This window comes from Taudactylus pleione, unplaced genomic scaffold (assembly GCF_031769625.1).
Source record: "Taudactylus pleione unplaced genomic scaffold, aTauple2 ptg000156l, whole genome shotgun sequence".
NCBI lineage: Eukaryota > Metazoa > Chordata > Amphibia > Anura > Myobatrachidae > Taudactylus > Taudactylus pleione.
In genome coordinates, this window is record NW_028284558.1 from 372759 (window position 1) to 389508 (window position 16750).

Here is a 16750-nt window from a genome sequence, read left to right on the forward strand (position 1 = left end):
TCTGCATGATGGACAGATATATCATACACACTGAACAACCATCATCTTCCATCTAGCTGCGGGTCGCGCTGCAACCCCCTCCCCGCAGCTGCCGCTGCTGTCATCTGCTGTGCATCACAGCCGATGCGATATGTCTGTAAACGACGTCGTTCACAGACATATCACTGGTACACACTGGCCGACGGGCATACAATATATTATCCGATCAAATGATCTTCCAATATATCTGCCAGTGTGTACCCAGCATAAGGGATCCCTTTAAAATGTTTATAAACAAATAAAAACAAGTCTCACATAATGAGGAGATAATAGGAAAAGTCAAGTGCTTGAAAATGTTCTTTGAAGTTAATGTTTGTCCCTTAAAATACATATGAAACAACTATCAAGAAGTACAAACTTTAATTATTAACTTTCACTTGAGCTGCATTATTTTTAAGTTGGGTTTAGTAGACTTTTGATAACATTATAATGCTATGTATTTTGCAAAGATTAAAGAGAGACAATTGCGATATGAAAGACTTAAGTTTCTATTTTAAGGAGATAAGATGGCTGAGTAGATCATTATTTGTATCTTATAGTGAGCATAGTAGTGTGAGTGATTGTGGTAGGTTCTGTAGTCAGCAAAGCAGTGTGAGTGAGATAGATCCTGTAGTCAGCAGAACAGTGTGAGTGAGGTAGATCCTGTAGTCAGCAGAGCAGTGTGAGTGAGGTAGATCCTGTAGTCAGCAGGGCAGTGTGAGTGAGGTAGATCCTGTAGTGACCAGAACAGTGTGAGTGAGGTAGATCCTGTAGTCAGCAGGGCATTGTGAGTGAAGCAGATCCTGTAGTACAGCCGAGTAGTGTGAGTGTTTGTGGTAGGTTCTGTAGTGAGCAGAGCAGTGTGAGTGAGGTAGATCCTGTAGTGAGCAGAGCAGTGTGAGTGAGGTAGATCCTGTAGTCAGCAGAGCAGTGTGAGTGAGGTAGATCCTGTAGTCAGTAGGGCATTATGAGTGAGGTAGATCCTGTAGTCAGCAGGGCATTGTGAGTGAGGTAGATCCTGTAGTGAGCAGAGCAGTGTGAGTGAGGTAGATCCTGTAGTCAGCAGAGCAGTGTGAGTGAGGTAGATCCTGTAGTCAGCAGGGCATTATGAGTGAGGTAGATCCTGTAGTGAGCAGAGCAGTGTGAGTGAGGTAGATCCTGTAGTGAGCAGAGCAGTGTGAGTGAGGTAGATCCTGTAGTCAGCAGAGCAGTGTGAGTGAGGTAGATCCTGTAGTCAGCAGGGCATTATGAGTGAGGTAGATCCTGTAGTCAGCAGGGCATTGTGAGTGAGGTAGATCCTGTAGTGAGCAGAGCAGTGTGAGTGAGGTAGATCCTGTAGTCAGCAGAGCAGTGTGAGTGAGGTAGATCCTGTAGTCAGCAGGGCATTATGAGTGAGGTAGATCCTGTAGTGAGCAGAGCAGTGTGAGTGAGGTAGATCCTGTAGTCAGCAGAGCAGTGTGAGTGAGGTAGATCCTGTAGTCAGCAGAGCAGTGTGAGTGAGGTAGATCCTGTAGTCAGCAGGGCATTATGAGTGAGGTAGATCCTGTAGTCAGCAGGGCATTGTGAGTGAGGTAGATCCTGTAGTCAGCAGAGCAGTGTGAGTGAGGTAGACCTTGTAGTGACCAGAGCAGTGTGAGTGAGGTAGATCCTGTAGTGAGCAGAGCAGTGTGAGTGAGGTAGATCCTGTAGTGAGCAGAGTAGTGTGAGTGAGGTATATCCTGTAGTCAGCAGGGCATTGTGAGTGAGGTAGATCCTGTAGTGAGCAGAGCAGTGTGAGTGAGGTAGATCCTGTAGTGAGCAGAGCAGTGTGAGTGAGGTAGATCCTGTAGTCAGCAGAGCAGTGTGAGTGAGGTAGATCCTGTAGTCAGCAGGGCATTATGAGTGAGGTAGATCCTGTAGTCAGCAGAGCAGTGTGAGTGAGGTAGATCCTGTAGTGAGCAGAGCAGTGTGAGTGAGGTAGATCCTGTAGTCAGCAGAGCAGTGTGAGTGAGGTAGATCCTGTAGTCAGCAGGGCATTATGAGTGAGGTAGATCCTGTAGTCAGCAGGGCATTGTGAGTGAGGTAGATCCTGTAGTCAGCAGAGCAGTGTGAGTGAGGTAGACCTTGTTGTGACCATAGTAGTGTGAGTGAGATAGATCCTGTAGTGAGCAGAGCAGTGTGAGTGAGGTAGATCCTGTAGTGAGCAGAGTAGTGTGAGTGAGGTATATCCTGTAGTGAGCAGAGCAGTGTGAGTGAGGTAGATCCTGTAGTGAGCAGAGCAGTGTGAGTGAGGTAGACCCTGTAGTGACCAGAGTAGTGTGAGTGAGGTAGATCCTGTAGTGAGCAGAGCAGTGAGTGAGGTAGATCCTGTAGTGAGCAGAGTAGTGTGAGTGAGGTAGATCCTGTAGTGAGCAGAGCAGTGTGAGTGAGGTAGACCCTGTAGTGACCAGAGTAGTGTGAGTGAGGTAGATCCTGTAATGAGCAGAGCAGTGTGAGTGAGGTAGATCCTGTAGTGAGCAGAGTAGTGTGAGTGAGGTAGATTCTGTAGTGAGCAGAGCAGTGTGAGTGAGATATATCCTGAAGTGAGGAGGGTAGTGTGAGTGAGATAGATCCTGAAGTGAGCATAACAGTGTGAGTGAGGTAGATCCCAGAGTAGTGTGAGTAAGGTAGATCCTGAAGTGAGGGGAAGGGTAGATTGAGTGAGGTAGACTTTGTAGTCAGCAGAGCAGTGTGAGTGAGGTAGATCCTGTAGTGAGCAGAGCAATGTGAGTGAGGTAGATCTATGTAGTTAGCAGAGTAATCTGAGTAACATAGATCCTGTAATCAGCAGAGCTGTGTGAGTTAGTTAGATCCTGAAGTGAGGAGGGTATTGTGAATGGGGTAGATCCTGTAGTAAGCAGAGCAGTATGAGTGAGGTAGATCCCCTTAGTGAACATAGTAATGTGAGCAAGGTAGATCCTATTGTAAGCCACTAATGGGGAGCTTAGGGCCCAGAACAGTTGGAGCTGTTCCATGCTCCTGGTGGCCCAATCTGCCTTTGCAAACTCAACACAGGGCCCTGGTCAAGAATTAAACGATTGACCCCAGTGTTGTGAGGCAGCAATGCTAACCACTGTGCTCCCTGAGCAATTCTACGAACTGTTAAAAGTGGAAGCCCGAGCGGTATCTGATGTGATGAGATCTCAATATTTTCCATCACAAGTCTAAATCTGGGTAAACACTAAGCAATATATTGGATGATATATCGTTCCGATGCAGATCGGAACGATATATAGGCCACATCTCTCAGTGTGTACACACTGGATCTGATTCATACCCGGACGCTAAGTTGCGCTCGCTCGCTCTGAGCGATGGCCGCCCATCTGCGCATGCGTATAAGTTGCAGTGCGTGTGCGCATACTAGTACGAGCGATCGGATTTTGCTTGCTCGACCTGAAAAGACTGCCCAGTGGAATGAGTGCAGATAGCGCCGTTTGTGGGTGGTAATAGGGGAAGGTGCTTGTGAATGGAGGAGTGGAGCGAACGAGCGGCCGCTTACGAGCGGCTCTGAATCAGGCCCAGAGATCCTTTGACATCTTAAGGTGCCTACACACATAGCGATATTTTACACGATCTGTCCGATTCCGATGCATCGGAACGACAGATCGTGTAAAATATGCCTAAATCATGAGTAAATCGTGAGTCCCCACTCACGATCACGATGCGATGTGCGTCCCCGCTGGTCGTACATCGCATTGTCAGATCTGCCGTGCTGTAAGGCAGATCTGCCAATCTGGGACACAATGCACTGGAGAAAAGTCTGGATGCACGATAGATTGTTTGAAGATTGGATACTGCAAACACCAAATCGTATGCAGAGCTGCCGAGGAAAGTTTTCAAGGGAAATCGTGCACGATGTCGGATCGTGAGCACATCGCTATGTAGGTAGGCACCTTTATTCTAGAGGGATTACTTTTCTCAGTAACAATAACCATAAGTACCCTCTACCACCACCAATACACAGAGGGACTTTAGGGGTATCATCTGCCGATGCATTCGCCCAGCTCTAGTCCAGCGCACGACAAGACCCAGCATTAACCTAAGCGCCAGTCCACTAAATTCTACAAAGATTGCCTACCGCTGTTACACCCAGGGCCGGTGCTACATTAGGAAGCTTTAGGAAGCTGCCTAGCAGAGCTGCCACTGAAGGGCGCCGCCGAGTCCATAAAAAAGCAAGGATGGCTCTTTTAGCCCCTGCTGAGTCTACTGATGGCCAAGGCTGATGCACATGTGTGTGTTTGTGGCACATGTGTGGTACAGTATATGTATTAGGGGCATTGTATAGCATAAGTCATGGCTATGTGGCATACGATACATTTTGTGCACAACTGTGTGGCATATGTATTGTAGGTATTGATGTGTAGCATAATTATGAATTGGGCATACAGCTGTGTGGCATATAATTTGTGGCACATAAGGGCAAAACATTAAAGTAACACCACAGACTGGGTAGGATAGATATTAGGGCAGTGGTGTATCTATCAAGAGCGCTGGGTGTGTAGGGCACACAGAACCATAGGTCTAAGAAGCCTTTGCGTGCCACACCCTGTGCCCAGGACCGTCTACTCGTGCAACACCCCCTACCCCTATATGCACCTTGTGGCACCATCTTGCCTGTGATATATTCGTAAAGATGAATTGTCATGTACTGTGGAGGATGCTTGCACTATATAAATAAATGTTACTAATAAATAAATCAATGCCCCGATGGAGCTCACAGTCAAACCCGTTAGTTTACGTACATCTCCGTTGGTGTGAGATCTGTGCATGCCGCGCTGCACAAATGCAGATCCCGTTCTGCAAGATCACACGCAGAGCCCCCAAGCCGCAGAATGATTGCCATGCTGCTGCCATTTGGGACAGGAAGGAGCAGCGATGTCCGGCTCCCCAGCAAAACGGAGTATTAGGGAGAAAGAGATGCCCGAGCTGTATGGTCTGTCTCTACCATGTAGCAAGGTAGCAGGCGTGTTTTAAGAGGAGGGGGACAGTGTAGGCCCCCCTCATTCTGGCGCATGTGCCGAGTAGGCTCTGGCACTGTGCATATCTCTAGGAATATGGCACCTGGACATTTTTCCCATGATTTCTGCAGAGTAGACGGAAATATAAGTATAGTCTATGGGTACTGCGTAAGCAGTGTGAGCCCCCTATTACTCAGAGACCCAGGTGTATTGCACACCCTACCTACATCCGTTCTAGATACGCCCCTGCAAGGTAGTAAAGTGGTGCCAAACCTTTGCTTGTCCGATGAATAAACTCTTAGGCTTCAGGGCTCTGTGAGATAGTTCTAGCCTAAATTCATCAAAAGTAGCTCTGCTGGAAATAGCTCACAGAGCTGAAAAGTTTAGTCATTGTCTTTGATATTTGGCAGGTGGAATTGACTCAGGAATGTCTCTGTTCCGTTCTTTAAGTCATCCAGGTGTTGGTGTAGGTTATGTATACAGTCTGTTTGCTTGTTGACAGTTTTATGTAGGGATACAGTCGAGCCAATAATTTGTTCATGTTAACACTACAATTGAGATGGTCTCTCCCAGCTGTGTTATTTCTTACTTAACCTCTCTAATCTCATATTTGAATGAGGTCTGCATATTGTTTAGTAAGACAGCATCATCTGCCTTTGCATTTGCCTTTGAGTTTAAATAATATAATTGGATCTGGACCTCTCCAGGGGTCCAGATCTATCAGCTTCTACCAGATGTGAGTTCCCTTTGAATCTGCAGAGATGACGGTTTGGGCCTGTGCTGGTGTAACTTGCATGGGGAAGCTATCATCATTGGCAGCCATCAGGGCAAGAGCAAATACAGTTGCCACCAGGGGAATCGATGGTGCCGCCCCCTGTCCCACGCACCCTTGGCAGCAACACATGGCCTTTGTCCCAGAAAACCAAGGGAGTATCGCCCCCGACTACTGAGGCCAGGATCTGCTTCTTTCGATGCAGACTTCCTGGCATTGGCTACAGAGCTGCAAGGAGCAATCTGAGCAGGGGAGTATTTAGAGAGGAGGGGGCCCGTGTTCACTCACTGTCCGGGGCCCCCTCCTTTCTCTCCGGCGGCCACGGCGCACTGGTTCAGTAGACTCCGGGCACTTTTGTGTCTACTGCGCATACGCAGAACACCGGGAAAATGGCCGCGGTAGCCATTTTCTAGCCATTCTGAGTAGCGCCTCTCCAGCCGACGTGGGACTTCGGAGAGGTAAGTATTAAAAAGTATGGCTGCAGGGTGTGCGGTGTGGGCCCCCTGGACCCAGGGCCCCGTTTGCACCGCACCCCCTACACCCATTATAGATACACCCCAATCTATGTTACTCGGATTGCTCATGGTCTCGCAGAAGGTCTGTCTATTTACACCAGACACCTGCTTCTGCATTTGCAAATGAGTTCTACGGAAGCGGCAATACCGTACAACTCTGTATCAGGCACTAAGACAAAAGTGCAGGAGCTGAAGGTTCTTCACTATTTAGCTATGGCAGCTCTCAGCTATCTTTGTAAGAAATTATGGGCCTGATTCAGAGCCGTTCGCTATTTGCGGTCGTTCGTTCAAAAACAAGGGGTGGCTATTCAAATGATCCGTTCGCAAATTGCAGTCTGTTCACACCTCTAAGTCTGAACGAGCGAGCAAAACATACGCTCGTTTATTTGTTAAAAACGCCCCCTGGCCGCTCGCACCATACGTCATGTCCGCTATTTTATTAGATTAATCGAGTACATCGACCAGCGTATGAACTGCTCGCTATTCTTGTGGTTGGTTTTTGCTACCACAATCTTGCGAGCAGTTCTGGCTATAAAATAACCCAGTGACGTGGTCAATGACGCTGCTGTATTAATTATGCACACCCATAAAACGCCCGTTTTGACCTTTAAGCACGCCTGCGTTCTGATCTCCACTCCCCGTTTTCAAGCACCTTCCCCTGTTACCACCCACATACGCCTCATTCTGTCACTCAAAATAGCAGGCATTCGCTATATTGCGAGCACATGAATTTCGGCCGCACTGACTGGTTCGCGCATGCGTATAACGATCCGTACGCATGCGCAGATGTGCGAACATCGCTCGGAACGAGCGTACTGCCGCTAGCGAGTGGCTCTGAATGAGGGCCTATATGTACAAGATTATATGCTAACCTGTACAAAAAAAAAAAAAACAAGATAAAGGCTACACAACACTGCCTAGCAGGGTCGTAACAGGGCTTAACATCACCCTGTGCTGGCTCCGACCCCCTGGACGCTACGGATGGCAGACACCCTGCATCACTGATGGAACGGTTGTCTGCAGCGGCATTGACAGCATTGCTGTAGTGAGTCAGACTGACTCATTATAGTACCTGCCACGGGCCGTAGCAAAGAAGGGGGATGATCCGACCCCCCCTCCCCTCTTTTCCCCTCCCCTCCTCTTACCTACACCTCCCTGACAGTGCAGTTGCCGGTGACCTGACGTCACACTCTAGTGACCGGCCCCGGCGCACAGAGTTGAGAGGGGTGAGAGTGGCCTGTGTTCCTACTTCCTAAACCAGATACAGTAAGTCATGTGGTTCTGGTCTCCACCGTTACTTTGCCCCGCTGTGTCCGCCACGGGAAGTTACCTGCTGCAGAAAGGTCAGTTCAGTATCCTCCCGACTTAATTTCTCTGTTGTTTATGCATTATATTATTATTACATTTCTTCTTTCTCTCTCTCTCCCCCCCCCCCCCGGGAACAACACCTGTACCTACCTGCTAGGAATGATGGGGGGGGCCCTAAAAAAATATGTGTACCGGGCCACGTGATTTCTGTTGCCGGCCCTGTTGGCCATAGAGCATTGGGGGTGTGGTCACATCACCTAATGGGCTTGTCCAAAGTCATATGTTGCTCCCCAACCCTTCTCATACATGAATAGTAAAATGTGTGCATCATGGTCAGCAGCGACACCTCTCCCATCTTCCTGAGAGTTGGGCAAACATTCTGACTGTTGGGACAGTCCCCTCAAAATGAGGATATATACAAAGACTTGTTTTCAGCGCTAGTAATAATATACTTCAAATCTGGATGTATCTAGCAAATAAAAGCATTTTTGCTGGAGGGGCCCGGCGGGGGCGCAGATCCAGCACTGCTCCCATCCCTCTTACATCACACAGCAGCCCAGCACACACTGCTGTGTGCTGGGCTGCCCTGGAACCACAGCAGTCTCCTACAGTATGCCTGTGGGGGGAGCGATCAAGCTGATCGCGCCCCCCACTGGTTATGCACCGGGCTGAGGGGGCTCACAGCGCCCCCCCCTCGCCAGCGCGCAGTGCCGCAAACATATTTTTTCCTAAGGGGGCTTGGCCACGCCTTCCGCGATTAGGCCATGCCCCGTTTTTCACGGGTCCCACGCGGCTCTTGATGGGCCTGCACATCTCTATCCCCTTAGAGCACGTGTTCTCAAACTCGGTCCGCAGGACCCCAAACAGGTCATGTTTTCCAATTCTTCTCACAGAATCACAAGTGAAATAATTAGCTCCACCAGTGGGACTTTAAAATGTGAGTAATGAATACACCTGTGCACATGCTAGGTGACCTGGAAAATGTGTACTGTGTGGGGTCCTGAGGACCGAGTTTGAGAACCTCTGCCTTAAGCTGGCCACACATCTAAAGACTATCTGTCCAACCAGTGGCGTAACTTCATCCTAGGTGCCCGGAGGCAATATTAGTGTTGGTGCCCCCCAAATTAAAATTTACCCCCCCCGGCCCCAGCTGCCGCCGCCCTATGCAGTTCCTTTTATACAATGCCCCTAGTAGTGGTCCCCCTATGCAGTGCCCTCAGTAGAGGTCCCCCTATTTAGTGCCCCCCCAGTAATGGTTCCCCTATGCAGTGCCTCCAGTAGTGGTCCCCTTATGCAGTACCTCCAGTAGTGGTCCCCCTATGCAGTGCCCCCAGTAGTAAGGCCCCTGTAGTGCCCCCAATAGTAAGGCCCCTATAGTGTCCCCATATGATGCCCCCAGTAGTAATGCCACAGTAGTGCCCCCATATGATGCCCCCCGAAATAAAGCCCCCTGTAGTGCCCCCATATGATGCCCCCCGAAATAAAGCCCCTGTAGTGTCCCCAGCAGTAAGCCCCCTGTAGTGCTTCAGTAGTAAGCCTCCTGTAATGCCACCAGTAGTGCTCCCCACCCCGCGCACACACACACACACATACAAAAAAAACTATACTTACCTTAAACCCCGCTCCAGTGCCTGCTGCCATCTGGCGCCCGCTCCTCGGAACTATGGGAGTAACATCACTACCTCGCTGCCGGGGCCGAGGGAAAAACCTCCGCGGTGGCATTGCAGATGGACAGGCCACAGGTCAGGTATGTGCACGAGGGAGATGGATTACTGGCTGGTGTGGCTGATCAGACTGCCACAGGCTGGGGTCCCATCAAGTAGTGTCTGGAAGCTGGTGGTAGCGGGCCGAAACGCGTTGGAGACACAGAGACAAAACATCTGACAAGCTCTGCTATTCCAGACTGTTGGGACCCGGAAGAGGAGAAGAGAACCACGCCGTACTCCTGCCGCCACCAGCTTCCAGACACTACTTGATGGGACCGCAGCCTGCGGCAGTCTGATCAGCCACACCAGCCGGTAAGGTATCTCCCTTGTGCACACACCTGGCCCTTGGCCCATCCATCCTCATTGCCGCCGCGGAGGTTTTTCACTCGGCCCTGGCAGCGGGGTGGTGACCGCAGTCAGTATCATCACATAAGCACGGGAGACCAGTGATCGTCGACAGCCACAACACAGGCAGCAGGCGCTACATCCCGGCTGCCGTGACTGGTGGGCTGCTCACACCTGGAAACTTGCTCCGGGCTTGTGAGGTACTCTTGACTGTACCCAAGGGTACCCCAATTGTCATCTGGCAAGCAGTGAAGCCGGCCTTATGCGGGCCACGGCTACTGCATAGCCGGGGTCAATGTGGTTATCACCACACTGAATGGATGTATCAGGCTAGAACACTATCTAGGACTTACCCTATGGTTACAACATGCTAGTGCCCTAATGGAGCATACACACGGTTAGATTTGTCAGACTTGTCAGATGAACGATTGAACGATTTGAACGATTTGAACGATTGAACGATTTTTGACTGCATTAAAATGAATGGAATCGTCCAAGTCTGACTGCAAACCTATCAGATGTCAGATATCGTTATCTGACAAACGGGAACGCGCATCGTTGATCGTCCATCGTTCAGGCATGTCAGATATGAACGATTTTCCTTCAGATATGAACGACTGAACGATTTTTAAATCGTTATCGTTCATATCTGAAGGAAAAATCTGATCGTGTGTATGCACCATAAGAGAGGGCTAGGTTGTTTGTTATTTTCTATTTCTGTTTCCTGATTACCATGCTGGAAGCACCATTTTAGTTTATTTTACTGGAATGCCATGTCTGGACTCTAATTTGGCACCTAATCACTGCACAACTGACACCAATCTACCTAGCTAATTACCCCAAGTTATCACATGGTTATGGCTTTTTCCATGAGACCACGGCCCCTTAATTTGTTTGGGCATGTGCAACAATATGCCTTGGGGGCGCCAAAAAATATACTTGCTTACCAAATAATTTGGGCTAGGGCCGGCCCTGCCAACCTGCCAACTAGTTGATTGGTTGGTATGAAAATCTGGTAACGTATGGGAGTAACTGATGATCAGCAATTTGCTCCTAAATGCCAAAAAAAACAGATGAAAATAGTCGTTCAGACAAGTTTGTTAAATGTTTGATCTAAACAATTTGTTCAAACAACAGTTTTTGTCCATTTTCCGCCGTTTGGGAGCAAATAGCTGATTGTGATTTGCTGTCATACCTTACCAGATTTTCATTCCAACCAATCAACTAGTTGGCTGGTTGGACAGAATCTTTAGATGTGTGGCCAGCTTAAGAGAACGATGAAGACGGCATCTGCAATTGATTTAGTAGTGACCATAGGAGATAACTATGCAGCATTTCCACTTTCAAATGTTCAGATTTCCTGGTCTCTACAAGTTTTTTTTCATGGTTGTCCAGGAAAAATTCCCTGGCAATTTATTTTTTTTGTCAGGAGAGCTAACAAAACTAACTACAGTAAAAAAAATTAAATTACCTGAAAAGGTAATTCCATTCTATCCAACCAGGAAAAAAATGTAAAAGGTGGAAACCCCACACCGCGAGAAAGTGGGGCTAATTGCCGCATTTCCAGTAGCACAGAACCCCATAGGGCTGCTTTCAAAAAAGCATGCGAGTGGGGCAAGATGGGGCCGAGTTCAGCTGCCATTCCTGGTATTTCTATGCCATGGCAACGGCACCTCGTCCCTCTCGCTGCAAATTTATAGATGGCCCATTCTCCCATCCACGGCACATACTTAAACTGAATTATGGGCAAGGAAACGGAACCAATAGCTTGTGGACTGGACACACACACAGGGGAGCCAAGAAGGGAGAGGCAGATCACCCATGCCTTGGTACATTGGAGTAAGTTCATGCCAGGCGCCCGGAGGCAAGTTATAACAAAAGGAAAATAAATATGTTGTCTATCTATCTAACCCCGGAAGAAGTGCCATGTATTGAGCAGCTGTGACGGTACACTCTGGGTACATACCGTGTTTCCCCGATAATAAGACCTACCCTGAAAATAAGCCCTACCCTTACTTTTGTAGCCCTGTCTAAAATAAGCCCTACCCTGAAAATAAGACCTACCTTTTTTTCTTTTTGAGCTGGGAACGCTGCAGAGACCAGCGTTCCCAGTCGTGCAGTGCGAGGGTGACGTCATGACGTCACCCGCGCGCTGAGGATCCTGTGCGGCCGCGCCTGCTGGATCATATTAGATCCAGTCAGTGCGCAAGTGAGAGGGACATCCCGGACGGCGATGACTCAGGTAAGTACCGTACTTGCACTGCAATAAGGGGGCCTGCATAAAGGACACTGCTACAGGGGGGGGGGCCTGCATAAGGGGCACTGCTACACAAGGGAGGCTGCATAAGGGGCTCTGCTACAGGGGGGGGTCTGCATAAGGGGCACTGCTACACAAGGGAGGCTGCATAAGGGGCACTGCTACAGGGGGGGGCCTGCATAAGGGGCACTGCTACAGGGGGGGCCTGCATAAGGGGCACTGCTACAGGGGGGCCTGCATAAGGGGCACTGCTGTCAATGTTAGTTAAAATAAGACCTACCCCGAAAATAAGCCCTATGGTGTTTTTTGGAACCAAAAAAAAAATAAGACAGTGTCTTATTATCGGGGAAACACGGTAGTTACAACCCTAAGTGGGATGAATATATTGTGGGCAATGGAGGAGGTGCCCCTTTAGTGCTGGCACCCGGCAGCAGGCGCCTCCATTGTCTCCCATACTTCTTCCCCTGCCTTGGTAAAAGCCTAATAATAACTATAATGAGATAAAACATTCTTGATGTAGCCCAACATTACATATCAAATTCCCCTGGTCACTCAAGTGTTAAGCGCACATTCAGGAACATCTTGTGGAAGTTCTGTAATGGGAATGTTGTGTACTTGAAGTCTAAACAATAAAATAATTGGACTGATGGATAGAATGATTCTTTCCAAGGGAGTTGTTCTCTCTTCCTTCCCGTGTCCTCGCTGATAACTACTCTCGCATGTCAGTGCTGCTGCCTGTAACTGTCACAGCCGACTAGTGGCCGCCGGCTGTACTGTAGGAGGCGGTACGCTGCTGAGAATGAGATACATAGCCGTGTTCACATAGAGGAGCAGCCGCCGGCGCCTGGTGTTGAAGTAGGGAGTGTGCGGTCCCGCGGATTCCTGCACTGTCCTGCCGGAGAGAGGGGAGGGCACCAGAAGGGGATGCAGTGAGGAAGGAACGGGTGAGAGCAGCAACAGTGACTGTTGGGGAGAGTACTGGAAGTTATAGTCAGTGTACTGTAGGAAGTTTGGGAAGAGGCAGAGAGTAGTTTTGTGATGTGAGATGACATTAGCTGGGGTGAGGGGCTGATGAGTATCAGTAAGTTTATAGGGGTGTAGCAGGAAGCACTGTGGAGCCAGAACACTGTCCCCCCATACATCAGACATCTGAGTAACAGGACTGAGAGTTGCAATCCGGGCGGCGAGGACATGTCCTGGCGTCTCTCCATCTGCTACACTTCCACCTCCTCACTGTGACCCCCTACCTCATTCCAGCCGTGTCTTGCTTCCTACACCCCAGCCCCAGGTAAGGAGAAGTGCTGTATGTCCTATATGCAGGTGCTGGCTACACTCTAATCCCCCAGGTTGCACTAGTGGTTTTCTGCATGGGGGGTTAGAAGGTATGTTGTGATTGTGTCCCAGTGTGGGTGGTGGGTTACTCTAGTTACTTATACATAATTATATTATGTTTCTATTCCATTACCCCACTTTTTATGCCTGTTTACTGAAGCCACCCCATGGTGCATGTAACCCTGACCCCCTGCTGGAAGGGGTTAACAGGTAGCCTGAGTCTAATTGATGCAAGATGTGGGTAATTTTGCCTCCAGGTAGCAGGATCTATCCACAGTGTGACATCTCCCTGTCTTCTCCTAGCCCTGGAAAAGCCCAGATTCCTGACATTCCTCCGTGGTGGTGATGCCTAGTGGGCAGTTCATATTTTTGAAGATTTAAGTGCTGTGTTTAAATACTTAAAACAAACCTCACAGTTTTGACATTACATTCAAGTAGGTTAATAGCTGAGCTCTGCAATTGTGGGATTATTATTGGGTCTCAGGTTACCTGTTGGTAATATAACTACTGACTACTTGTTGCAGCACCATGTGTGCCGGAGTATTGAAGGGTTATGCACATAGCCTCTATGGAAAAGTAGTTTATTCTTTTTAAGCACCTATAAATATGTATGTGTGTGTATATATGTGTATGTATGTGTATGTGTGTGTGTATGTGTATATATATATATATATATATATATATATATATATATATATATAGTATATTCCTCCTAAACTGTTTGATCTGGAATCCAAAGATGAAATCGCCTGCAAAGTTCTAATTATTTATTATCAATGGGGACTATGATCTGACCCTTATGTACTAAACTCCAAAAAAGCAAAACTTTTCTGAGTTTAGCATCGGTAGTTTACACTACTGTTTGCCTGTGGGCGCTCCAGGGGCACTTTCGATCTCTCCCACTGCAGCACCCAGCCAGTCCTGGAAGCTGACATTGTGCGCTTGTACAGTGTCAGCTTCTCCCGGGGAAGTTTTTCACTTCAATGAAAGACTTTTCCGAAATGCCGGGGATAAAACTTGCAGGGACAGTGGTTACTGCAAACGCTGTCCCTGCGAGTTCCCTATAGTACATACTTGAGATATTTTCATTAAAAATCTAAATATTCACGGCGAGTTGCATTGTTAATAATCGTGGCAGCCAGATTGGTTGGAACACCATTATCATACGCAACATCATATCGTGAGTGATAAAACTTGATTATAAATAAGGCCCATAATTTACCCCACCCCATCCCCATAATTAGGGGACCCATTTTGTGTCGGCTGGTGTACTGGAAAAATGTGGCTGAAACTTACTGGGCACTATCTTTTTTTTATTTATTTATTTTTTTTTTTTTTTCAAAATACTGGCTTCTAGTTGTTTTTTTTGTTTTTTTTATATGTACTATTTGTCCAGGGAATCTGGCACTGATTCAGAGTCGGGCGCTCTGAATCAGGGCCTGGCTATATATATATATTTTTTTTTTGAACGGCCTCCTGGCTGCTCGCATAGCTGTGGGTGACCACCCATAGCTATAGCGAGCGGCCAGGAAGGTGGTCGCGATGGTCAAGACCACGCAATCATCGGGCTTGCGACAAGACCCTTGTGGTAGGGTCTCTTTGCCGCAAGCCCCAGAAAGATTTCGGCTCAAACAGAGCCGAAATCTCTCCCACTGACATCACTCGTGATGTCAGTGGGGCCGGCCCCAGACGGAGGTGTTCACATGGGAACTCCTCCGTTTGGGCAGCCACTCTCCCGGCCCGCCCACCAAATGGGGTGTGCTGTCACTCAACATTGACAGCACGCCTCCTTTGGTACGAGACCCGGAGCAACGGAGTGGCCGTCGCTATCCGGGTCTCGCTCATGCACATGACGGAGCCGGCTCCATCGCGTGCATGCGTTCTGGGCCACCATCGACCCGGTTGCGAGCGCTCAGCGCTTGCGACCGGGTCTGAATCGGGCCCTCTGTCTGCTCTCCAGTAGGTTCTCTAAACGGGTGCACTATATGTGGACCTATTGTTCCAGTGAGTGGTCAGGTATGCTACAGAGTATTGCAGAAAACTCTACAAGATCTTCTGAAGGGAAAGAAACTTTTTCATATAAATATACCCATCAGCCATAACATTAGAACCACTGACAGGTGAAATTAATAACATTGATTATCTCTTTGCAATGGCACCTGTCAAGGGATGAGCTAATGTATATTAAGCATCGAGTGTACAGTCTGTTCTTGAAGTTGATGTGTTGGAAGCAGGAAAAATGGGCAAGTGTATAGCCGCGTATCCAGTTGCCGATTAAACGATAACGACATAGTTATCGCTCAATCGCTCATTAATCGTGCATGAAATGTCGAAAATGACCAGTGATGCGCGCTCCCGCTGGTCATTTTTCGACATCAATCATCGCCCAAGCATGCCGGTCAATCTGCCTATCATGACAGATTGGGGATGATGGAAAATGCCTGCACTGAACGACATATCGTTCAGTGTGGGCGCCTACAGGATGAGGAACGACTGAACGATTACGATGTCCTAATCGTTCAAACGTCCCCAGTCGGCAAGTGGATACGCGGCTTTAGGATCTCAGCAACTTTGACAAGGGCCAAATTGTGATGTCTAGACGGGGTCAGAGCATCTCCAAAACAGCAGGTCTTGGGTGTTCCGGTATACAGTGGTTAGTAACTACCAACGGTGATCTGAGGAAGGGCAACCGGTGAAACCACGACAGGGTCATGGGCTCCTAAGGCTCTTTATCAGTATGGGCAATGAAGGCACAAATAGATGACAGAGTTATTGTTGGTTATGATAGGTGTCAGATGACAGTGCATTGCATCTTGATCAGAGTGCCCATGATGTTATTTTGACACATACATTCTACCTGAACATTGTTGCTGACCAAGTACATGTCAATGGTATTCCCTGATGACAATGGTCACTAACTACCACACTGCAAAAAATGTTAAGGAATGTTTTGAGGAACATGACAAAGATTTCAAAGTGTTGATTTGGTTTCCAAATTTCCCAGGTCTCAGTCTGATCAAGCATCTGTGGGATGTGCTGGAAAGACACGTCCGGGCCATGGAGGCGGCACCTCGCACCTTACAGGACATAGGATCTGCTGCTAATGTCTTGGTGTCAGATACCACAGGACACCTTCAGAGGTCTTGTGGAGTCCATGCCTCCACGGCTCAGAGCTGTTTTGGCAGCATGAGGAGGACCTACACAGTATTAGGCAGCTAGTTTTAATGTTATGCGTGATCGGTGTATATATTCGCTTTTAAATAAAACTATTTTTTTTAGTTTTTGTTCTTTTAAAGCAAAATCTGTCTAGTTTTTGAGGGAAGCTCCATTTTACTTTGTCCATCCTTGCATTAAGAACATATTTTCAGACTCCTAGGTGGTTCCCTGTACAGTTGTATGCATTCTCTCTTAAATGCAACAGATTATTTTGGGAGGTGCTGAGTTTGTAGTTATATTTACCAATGTTGCGTTACTGTAGCAGTGGGCACGCAGAAGTACTTGGTGTATCCATTCTGTGTACC

The 16750-nt window shown here is 48.2% G+C and overlaps 1 protein-coding gene across 3 annotated transcripts in view; it reads left to right on the forward strand.

Annotated features, from left to right (window-relative positions):
• The first annotated feature begins 12692 nt into the window (after positions 1-12692).
• The window catches only part of TANC1 (tetratricopeptide repeat, ankyrin repeat and coiled-coil containing 1), a 233035-nt gene continuing 228977 nt past the window's right edge, over positions 12693-16750 (forward strand). Inside the window, exon 1 of one of the 3 annotated variants that reach the window (XM_088474775.1) lies at positions 12693-13185. The gene's annotated coding sequence lies outside the window, so the exon portion shown is untranslated. The remainder of the gene's footprint in view (positions 13186-16750) is intronic. The other 2 variants (XM_088474776.1, XM_088474777.1) reach the window with 2 other exon arrangements.